This window comes from Halichoeres trimaculatus, unplaced genomic scaffold (genome assembly GCF_033239565.1).
Source record: "Halichoeres trimaculatus isolate MK-OKI-2021-1 unplaced genomic scaffold, fHalTri1.1 fHalTri1_scaffold_9, whole genome shotgun sequence".
Lineage (NCBI taxonomy): Eukaryota > Metazoa > Chordata > Actinopteri > Labriformes > Labridae > Halichoeres > Halichoeres trimaculatus.
The window spans coordinates 32,887,962-32,898,992 of record NW_027437188.1 but is presented as its reverse complement, the minus strand read 5'-3'; positions in this window follow the sequence as shown (position 1 = coordinate 32,898,992).

The following is an 11,031-nucleotide window of genomic DNA, read 5'->3' as shown; positions in this document are numbered from 1 at the left end:
CCCCTTAGTACCAACTGAGCATGGTTTAAAGTCCACAGCCTACCTGAGTATTGTTGCTGACCATGTCCATCCCTTTATGAGCACAGTGTACCCATCTTCTGATGGATACTTCCAGCAGGATAACGCTCCATGTCATAAAGCTGGAACCATCTCAGACTGGTTTCATCAACATGACAATGAGTTCCCTGTACTCAAATGTCCTCCACAGTCCCCAGATCTCAATCCAATAGAGCACCTTTGGGATGTGGTGGAACAGGAGATTCTCATCATGGATGTTCAGCAGACAAATCTGCAGCAACTGTGTGATGCTATCATGTCAATATGGACCAAACTCTCTGAAGAATGTTTCCAGGACCTCGTTGAATCTATGCCTCAAATGAAAGAAAAACAAACTAAATCTTCACAAAGTGTCGCCCATTAAACAGTGACTGTGATTTTACATCAGGCGCCCTGTTCCTGACCTCTTTAACGTTTATGATTCTCTCCCACTGATCCGATCACTGGTGTGTGAGTAAAGATGTGCAGAACAATCACTTCACAGCTGCTGAATACACACCGTACACGCTGTCCCTGTAATAATAGCTGCTTTGCACAAAAGGTTAAGCACAGAAAACTGTTTTCCATACAAGTGGCATCAACAGCTTTCCAGTTTCAGGGTCAATGAAAAGCCTCTCACTCAGGGCTCGTTTAGGTGTCGCAGGTCTCTCCCCGGCTCGGCGTGTCAGCATGGAGGATGATAATCAGCTCGGAGTGATTCAGCTCACAGAGCGACCTGGCTCCTCGCCTGCTAACCCGCTGCCTGTGGTTCATTCATCAATCAGGCTCTCAGGGCTAAACAAGCAGGGAGCAGACCACAGGATCTGTGATCCGCTCGCTGCTCAACAGTGTTCACATTTTTTTTTTCACCTGTTCCTATTCTCTGCTGAGTGTGGCTTCAATTTCAAGGGATTGTTCATCATTATCACGCAGATCTCTGAGTGACCAGGACTGTGGTCACCTGTTTGTCCATACCATTTGATGTGGCCTGCAAGAGCTTAAACGGTCTGATGGTCTTATAATAGATAAGTGAAAAGGGTGCATTGACCATAAACTACATTTCCCATAATACCTACCGATTATGTTACCTGGAAAATGACGTCATCCCACCAATAGACTGCAGCATTTTCACATCAGTGCCAATTTTTGAACAAGTGAAACAGAGAAACAAAACAACAATCCCAAAATGTCCAGGAAGAGAAGAGCTGATGCAGATCAAGCTGTTTCAAGAAAGATTCAAGTAGACATGATTGATCAGTCTTTACTCGCAGTTATGCTAGCTTGTTGTCAGTTGGTAGTCACGTTTGACTGTGTAATGCCACAGCCACACCGGACACGAATTCGCAGACGCGTGTCGAGATTTGTCGAGTGTTTGGGGAGCCCTCGAACGCCCAAACACTCAAGTTGAAAATATTGAAGTTTTGACGCAAAATGCGTGAGGCTGTGCCGCAGCAGCCAATCGGCGATGACATTCACCCCCTATGTCATTGATTTTATGATGTGTGACGCTCCCGCCACCTGCTCTAGCTCCAACCCTGTTGAAAGATGGAGGAGAAATTAATCCGTGCGGCGTGTCATCATCCAGAGTTATACGAGAGTTATACTTGAAAAAAAGGAGCAGGCCTGGGTGAAAGTCTCTGAGGAGACAGGTTTTGAAGGTAAGTTCTGAAAACATTCGTTCCCAGCTGGATTTGCCTGCACGGGTCATCACTGAGTCCAACTGTGTTTTCCTCAGTGGAGTTTTGAGCCTGATAGAGAGGAGGGAGGAGGGAGGAGCAGCAGAGCCAGGGAAAAGATGGAAGTTCTCTGTGCTCCTCTCTTTCCTCCACCCCTTCATTATCCCCAGGGAGACCTCCGGGAACATGGAGGATGAGGTCTCAGGGAACAGCCAGGCAGGGCCAGTGGAGATGAACTACCAGGGAGAGGCAGCAGGCCCCTCATGGATTGAGTGTAGAGGTTTGTTGAGAGATGAATATGCACACACATAAAGAATCAGCGCGTCGCCCCTCAGCTTGTCAAAATAGTCCAGCGTCCAGCCTCGGGCGTTAGCACCGCGCGTCACAGGCGTGATATCAGACGCGCGTTCTAAAAAAAGTTAACGTCACTGATTTTCCCTACTTTTTAATCAGGTAAACAAACATTTCTATAGGTGTATATAAAATAACCAGATGTAGAATTACAGTTTTTCTTCTGTGAGGCATGTATCGTTAGAGTCCTGCTTCTTATTAACATCATTGTAGACTTAGTAAGCTAACACTCAGCTGATTTTTTTATTGTATTTTGTTATAAGTTCCTGTGAGACACATATTTTCAAATCTTCAATTTGTATTCATAGATATTTATATTTCAGTTCCAGATATTTTATTGTTTTTTATTTTGTATTTATTTAAATTTTATTTGAAGGTTTTTCTTTTATAAAAACAAAGTCACTAATACGTAGCACTGTATGATAGTTTTATTTTAGTATGTCAAAATTGTAATTTGTGCTGGAATAGAAGGGGCACCAGATGAAATCTTACCTAGGGCACCAAATCATTAGCCGGTTAGGGCCGGCTCTGCCAAACTGGTTTTGTCTTCAGTGATATTTTTACTGTTTTTTTCTCTTGTGTCTGTTTGGAGATCCTACATGTAACCATGGCTGCATTGTTTACATGTGTAATCAGCTGTTGGCAGCCTGTAGCATGTCAATGCCGCGTTTGTGATGTGGCTTTTGCATTCGTGTTGTTGCTTTTGCAAATCGGCTGACACCTATCAGCCACCGTAGAAGCAACCCTACAAATAAATGTCTTGTAGTCCTCATCTTATGTGTTCCTGTGAGTGTGTGCATGTGAATGGTTACCTCTACATGTTAGCCCGAGGCGGTCTGTAGATCTGTCCAGGGTGTACCAGTGCCAGCGGGGATAAACCCCAGACTTCGGCGACCCTTACAGAATGAGCCGTAAAGATGATGAATGGTTCGATCTCCTCGGTGTGGGATGGGTGGACACTAAGAGCAGCTGATGAATTATCCTGAAGCCGATTAATGATCTGTGTAGTGACAGATTACGTTTTTTAAATTAGGCGATTAGTTTTCTTGTTGGTTGTAAATTCTTTTCCATGCAAATGAAGCGAATGAATAAATGTAAACATCATCTCCGTGCTCTGACAGCACGCACACAGAACAGCCTCTAATGTTTGTTTGTGCTTCTCCATGCCTTAACGAACTGTAATCCTTAATGACTGACTGAATGTGCCAGCAGATAAAACAGAAACATCTCCGTCTGTTCTTGGACTCGGTGCTTTCGAGTCTTCAAGTTTTTGTTTGTCATTATCATGTGCTTATACGCCGAGGGTTTTTTTCTGTCTGGAATTGACCTTTTGTTCTCCCAATGTTGTTTTTTCATATCTATTGCAAAGGGGCGCTGGGCATCTGGCGGCTCCTAGGTTTATCCCAAGGATGGCCAACCTGCGGCTCGGGAGCCGCATGTGGCTCTTTGCCTTTCAGAGTGCCCCTCTTCGATCCATTCATAAAAATATATATATGTAGTTAAGAGTAGTGGTGTGTCAATCAATCTAAAATATTGACATACTGATGCCAACGTTGGGATCAGTGTTGATCAATGTTTGGGTGTACAGATTGATACTTAAGTTTCAGTTTCTCTTCTCTAGTACAAATTTAAACACACTAACAAACACAGTAAATCTTGCTTTGAAAGTTGGAAATGTATTGATTTTCATCTTATGTCATTTGGTTTGTGTGTGAGAGGAAATGTGTTTGTAAGACCCCATGCATGACATCATTTTTGTGGCTCTTGGTCTCTGACTGGTTGGCCACCCCTGGTTTATCCCTTTCCTGTTGTTCCCTCACCTTACACGCCAGACGAACAGTTTCATAAATCTGCCACGGAAATATTTCACTACTCCATCTGGGTAGCAGCTCTTTGGATTTGTTTTCAGAGGTGGGACCTTCAAAAAAAATCAGCAGCTGGTGATTGGACGACCATTCTGATTGACACACTCACCACAGACCAATCCACATCAAGCCACGGTATGACGTAGCTTGTGTGCACCGCTGCTGAGAAACAATAGACGAACAACAACAGGAAGACGAGAAACAGCTGTGATAATGGCGTTAGACGACTGCTGCTGATTTTGTAAAGTTAATTTAAGAATCAAAGAAACGCTGACAAGTACGAAAGTCTGCTGACGTCACGTCTTCTCGTCACTTATGCTGCTCCCGCCTCTCTTCACTGATTGGGCCGGTCAGAATTTAGCCGTGTGAAATCGTTGGTCAATGGAGCCTGGCAAGATGGATCTGCAGGAGTTCAGAAACTGAATCAGGCAGGTCCGTCTGCTGTGCAAGGTTAGTTTTCCCCATGTCACCATTTGTTTCAGTGGCGATTGCTCTAAGACTGCGAGGGAAGCTCAGCTTCCCCTAAAATGTCCCCAAAAAAGTGGTGATATGTACTGCTGTGTGAACATTTCATTGACAAAATCTGCGCTAGAATTCCTTCATCTTTTGTTCAGAATCAGCTCCTATCACAGGTAACTGGCTCCACCTCCTTCTCATTCATCCCCGCAGCGTCTCAGCGCTTTAACACAGTCTGTCAGTATCTGTCAAGTTTATTTAGATTACTTCATATTTTTTGTTTTTGCATTTTGCTAATCCTTGTTTCTCATCTTTTTCAGTTCCTGTCTACCTGCTTTTCCTCACCGGTGATCACCTGGCCCCTCCCTAATGTGTTGCACCTGTGTCTTGTTTAGCTCACTCCCCTTTCCTTCTTTAGCTCTGGGGTTCCCTCACTTCTCTGCCAGATTATGACTACTCACTAGTTGATACATCCAGCCTTTTATTGCTATTTGATCTTCGTGTTTTTTTACCCTTTTTGCCCGAACCTGGTTTCCTGATTTTTGCCTGTCAGATTTGATACTTAGCCTTGCTGTTTTGTCTTCACGTGTACCAAGCATACCCTTGATTAAAGACTTGTGAACATTTTGACTGTCCCTGCGTTGGTTTCCTTCCTCTGCGCCTGACACAGTCAGACGCTGAGCGTCTTCTGACTTCAGCGGGGAAGCATAGAGTGGGTTGTTCCACTGTGGAAACTGGACGGTCATTGGATAAACGCTGGGCTTTGTCCCGCCCATCGGACGCTCAGCGTCTCTGGGGGTCTATGAGGCAGTGGGCTGGCCTGGACGCTGGGCTTCTGCATGATGATTGGATGATCTGTCTGAGGCTGAATCCCTTTTTGATTGACAGTGAAATGAGCCAGTCAGCGATCTTATAACCCTCCACTGGAGCATCTTCTCAGTTCTACGCTGAGTTGTTCTCGACTAATCCAGAGGCTTTATCGTTCCCCAGAGAGTTTACCTTTCTTAAAAACCACGAGCATTGTGTTTAAAGATTCTCTCTCTTTTCAACAATAAGCAGCTACAGCTCAGCTGTGGAGCTTCTCCCCCTGTCACTCACACTTACAGCCTGTCGTAGTCTCACGTAGCAGCTCCAGCTGCTAACAAGCTGACACAGAGGGTAGAATTTACGTTTAAATAAATAAACAAATTTATGATGTAGGCCGGAAAAAAATGAGCTTCCCCTCCTTGACTGACCAGCAGCCGCTGGTGGTTTGTTTTCTTATTTGTCTTGGAAGGGATGTATCTGAAATGAAATTTCCCCTCGAGGATTAATTAAGTATTTTGATTCTGATTCTGATTCTGAAATTTCCAACCACTTCTGTGAGGATGTGACTGTCACTTAAGACCGTAACACTGAGGCCTCGTTTACACGACGCCGAAAACGGTCGATTCCGCAAACATTTCGTTGCGTTTTGGCCTTCCGTTTAGACGAGACCACGTTGCGTTTTCAGTGAAAACGCAAACTTTTGAAAACGCTCCCCAGAGTGGAAAGATCTGAATCCGCTCCTCCATCCAGCCTCGTGTAAACACAGAGCGGAGCGTCTCAGGGTGAAACGCTGACGTCACCGCATGCGCACTCGCAGTTTTAGGTGAAGGCTCCGCGCTCAGCCACATTTCCAGTTGAGCCAGTAGGTGGCGGTAATGCGCGTTATGGTTAGATTGCCGACCGTCTCACACAACAAAACGGCAGAAAAAGAAAGAACAGAAGAGGAGACTTCTCCTCCTGGAGTCGTATGAACGCGGATCGTTTTCACGCCGTCCTCATGTAAACGCGGGTGGCTTTTGAAAACGCAAAGGAAGAATCGTTGCGGGAGTCTCCGTGTAAACGGGGCCTGAGGTGTATCCCTGCGCTCTCCTGAACTACCTCCCTGGCTGCCGACAGGAGCCATGGCAGTCCCTTCTTTGACTAAGAAGCATTTTTATGATATAAAAAAACCTCAGTGACTCTGAGCATCCAGTGTTAAAAAGGTCTTTAATCCAGTCGTTCAGGTTTTAAAATGTAGGGATGTGTTTTCTTAAGGCTGAGACCCAACCTTTACAGAGGGAGTAATAATTCAAAGAGGTAATCTGAAGTCACTTAACCTTTAAAATCATCTGCTAATTTCATTTCCCCTTTATTTGATAAGTTATGAAACAGACTCTATGACAACTACGCCCGAGGAGAGGATGATGCAGGACACACAGCAGGCAATTAGCACATCTCTCCTAATCGCTCAGCAGCCAAACGCATTTTAGCGCTCATTATTGAGGCAGATTTTCTATGATTCATCGCATCGCTGTGCGATTTACCACCAGTCAGTTGTCAGGGTGAGAATTCATTACACCATTAGCATGCAAATCCTCCTTGGAAAATAAAGCATCAATATGCAAGGCGATGCCTTCGTTAGACGGTCATTTGGTTAATTGAGTCACTTTGTTTGAAGAGGGGATTAGCACGTGAGCTAATCATGGTCGCTCCCTGCAGCACCTGCCTCACTCAGAGGAAGGAAACCACGCCGTGGAGGAGCGGTTAGGGCCAAGAGTCAGCACGGAGGATGATGAATCTTTCAGGGCGTGCTCCAGCGACGGACAGAGTGTGTGTGTGAGTGTGTGTGTGAAAGTGTAAGGGATGAATGAACAATGAGGAACCGCCGCGCAGGAGGTCAGGTGTGTTTTTCTGTTGACAGAACATTTCCAGTTCTGGATCGTATCAAAGCTGAGCTCCGATGATGCTGCTAATGATGTGAGGAAATGAACAAATGAACATGCAGGATTAACAGGCATCAATACACACACACACAAACACACACACAAACACACACACACTGTCAGAACAGAGGTGATTGTTGAAGCTTTAACAGGCTGAAACAGCTTCTGTGTTCACGTTTTTGTTCATCTCTGCAGGGTGTTTGCAGACAAAGCAGTGCATTGTTCTCTTCTTTGTTTTCAGCTCTTGATGTTGTTTTTAGTATCTTCATCTCTTGCAGGAAGCAGCCGAGCATTTGGCTCTTACGACTCTGAAATCTGTATGTTTGTCAGAGAGCCAACGAGCTCAGCCTGCACGTCTGACTGCACCCGTGTTCGCAGAGATAGAGGCAGAGCGGCACACACTCACTCAGGGATCAGGAGGTGCAGGAACAGACATTATGACACAGGGGAGCAGCAGTTCAGCGGGTTTACGGGTCACTCTTTTTAGGCATTTTAGCCTCTGGATAGACACACACACATGCACACACACAGGCTTCTGAACACGTGCAGAGCAGATCAAACTGCATGGACAAACATACAGCTCAGCATAACATGCGTCTGTTCTTTGATGCTAGCTCTGCTGAGCTGAGGCTGATGGTCAAACTGGATCACAGTGACACAAAGCGAAGATACGTCAGGGAGAAGAGTCCCCTGATACTGATCATTATCTCTGGAGCTCCTGTGAGAAGTTTTTAGCTCACTGTGAAGAAGACAGAAAGTAAGGACAGTGCTTTTTCACAAACCACAAAAGAAAACTCAAATCTACGGTGGCTGATATGTGTCAGCCGATTTGCAAAAACAACAGCACGAATGCAAAAACCACAACACAACGGAAGTTAAAGGATCATTGATGTCTTCATGAAATGGTAGTGACGTGTTTTGGTCCAAAAAGCCAATAAATCAGTCACAGCAGCATTGTTTCCAGGCTCTCATAGCCCCTCTGTTCAGAACGCTCTGATTTAGTGGGCGTGGCCTTCATATGTAAATGAGCCACCGCTGATACCGCCCCGCTCTTCCACGTCACTGAGAGCGGCGCCACGAGCTCCGAGTGCACAATGTTTAGAAAACAGCGAAGCTCGTTTACCGTAACATTACAGGCTAAAACAACAGGCTAACCGCAGCTACAGTTAGCATCCTGGAGCTAACACAGAGACAGGGGGGACACTGAGGAAAAGCTCTCACATCTGCTCCACAGCACACAGCATTTAAAATACTCACATTTCCAGGGTCCCAGGTTTGTTGGTGGATGGTTGGTAATGCCCCTGGATTCAGGACCAGACTATTCGTCAAAACAAAGGGGCAACATCTGGTTTAGAAAAATGAAGTCTATGCGGAAGTGCTAAAAGTTGCTGTTCAGTGAGAATCCGTTTGAGGCTGGCTGCAGAAAGACCTAAAACCATGTACACACCCAGCCATAAAAACAGACTTTTCAGCATTAAAAACATATTTACAGCCTGGTTCAAAAAATGGCTTGGGTCTAAAACGCTTCTTCCAAATCAGTGGTTTAGAAGTTATTATGATCATCTGATTGTCCAATCAGAGACACAGCTCAGCTCAACTGTTGGGCGCCCTCTAGCTGTTACAAAAAAAGCTAAGTGCCTGCATCGTATCTAATATGGCTGCCTCCACAGACTGGCTTTATTTCATTTTTTCAGAAACAGATGGGTAACATCGTGGAGACTATACGGTCTATGGTTGAATCCAGATTGGGTTTAGCTTGGGTACAACAGCAATCGGACACAATGAGTGGAGTCAGACCAGGAGTCAACAGGTTTGAGGTTTTACAGCCCAACATGAATGAAGAGAGGCTGAATGAAGTGGGAAGCGTGGGAACTCCTTGGTCTCATGGCCTCAGCTGTCTGTCAGTCCTTCAAGGTGATAATAACAAAAAGACAAGAATGAGCTGAAAAGTGTGAGTTCAACGTAAATAATGAGACATGAGGCTTCACAGTGATCCTGGGTTTGTTGGTGACACAAAAGATCAGGTTATGGCTCACAACAACACCTCACTGCAGAGCTGCTGAGTCCACTCTATGTGACTCGATCTATAACTGTAACTTCAGCCTCAGATTGTACATACAGTGGGGAAAAGAAGCACTGAACACGTCAACTTTTTTCTCACCACATTTCAAACAAAATTTCTCCCAGACATTGGTATTAACTCAAATAATCCACACATGAAAAGAAATCACAACGTTCAGGTCCATAAATAATGATTATGGTGAATTAAGTACGATAACAGAGGAAAAAAGTATTGAACACGCTAACTGAGACTCATCTAATACTTAGTGGAGAAGCCTTTGTTTGCAATGACAGCTTCCAGGAGCTTCTTGTATGTTTGAACTAATGGCCCACACTGCTCAGGTGTGATTTTGGCCCATTCCTCTGCACAGATTGTCTTTAAATCTGGAATATTCTTTGGTGCCCTCTGGTGAACCCTTTTCTTTACTTCTTTCCACAAATGTTCAGTTGGATTGAAGTCAGGTGATTGACTAGGCCATTCTAACAGATTGATTTTCTTTTTTTGAAACCATTTGAGAGTCAACTTTGCCGTGTGCTTTGGATCGTTGTCCTGCTGGAAGGTCCAGCCACGTCTCATCTTCATCATCCTGGTGGATGGCAGCAGATTCAGATCAAGAATTTCCCCATACATGGCTCCATTCATTGCTCCGTCAGTTATATGAAGTTTGCCAACACCATGAGATGAGAAACAACCCCATGCCATGATGCTTCCACCTCCAAACTTCACTGTTGGTGTAGTGTTTTTTGGCTGATGTGCAGAGCCATTTCTCCTCCAAACATGGTCTGTAGTATGACAGCCCAAAAGTTCAGTTTTGGTCTCATCTGACCAGACAACATTCTCCCAGTATTCTACAGGCTTGTCAAGATGCTGTTTAGCAAACTTTAAACCAGCTTCAACATGCCTTTTCTTGAGGAATGGAGTCTTGCGGGCTGAGCGTCCATAGAGGCCATGGCGGTGGAGTGCATTGCCTATTGTTTTCTCTGTAACAATTGTACCTGCTGCCTCCAAGTCTGTCTGGAGCACTTTCAGGGTGGTTCTTGGCTCGTTGAGTACTCTTCTGACTATCTTTCTGACTCCCTGGTCTGAAATCTTCAAGGAGCTCCTGTGCGTGGCCTGTTGATGGTAAGGTGGTGCTTCTTCCACTTGCGGTGTGTTCAATACTTTTTTCCTGTGTTATCGTACTTAATTCCACATAATCATTATTTATGGACCTGAACGTTGTGATTTCTTTTCATGTGTGGATTATTTGAGTTAATACCAATGTCTGGTAGAAATTTTGTTTGAATTGCAGCTCTGGAAATAAATGAAACGAGAAGACAGTTGATGCGTTCAATACTTATTTCTCCCACTGTACGTCTTAAATTTACATTTATCAATCATATTCCAAAGTAAATTCTAGTTTGTTTGCAGAACTTATCAAATATTTACAGCAGAAATAAACCTGTTCTCTATAGACACACTCTGTACGCCTCTTTATCTCATCCAGACTCAAATGAAGCTGGCTGAGTTCAGTCTTCCTGACACAGCGCCGTGGTATCAGAAACAAATGAGCGACACCACAGAGACTTCAGTCAGTTCATACAATCCATGTTCCACATATGTACATACACCCTCAGGGTTGAAGAGCCTCACACACACACATACACACACAGTACATGGAGTACAGAACAAAGCGGTGCTCTGAGTAATGGTTGGAGCTGCTGGTGTTATTGAGCGCTCTGCGAACACGCTCCACTGAGGCTATAGGCTTTTTCTTCCCCTCATCTCTCACAGATTCTCACTCAGATAACATCCTCCAACACATGAAGCAGCCATCTGCAAGACACATTATCACATTCATGTGGTTTTTAGCAAAC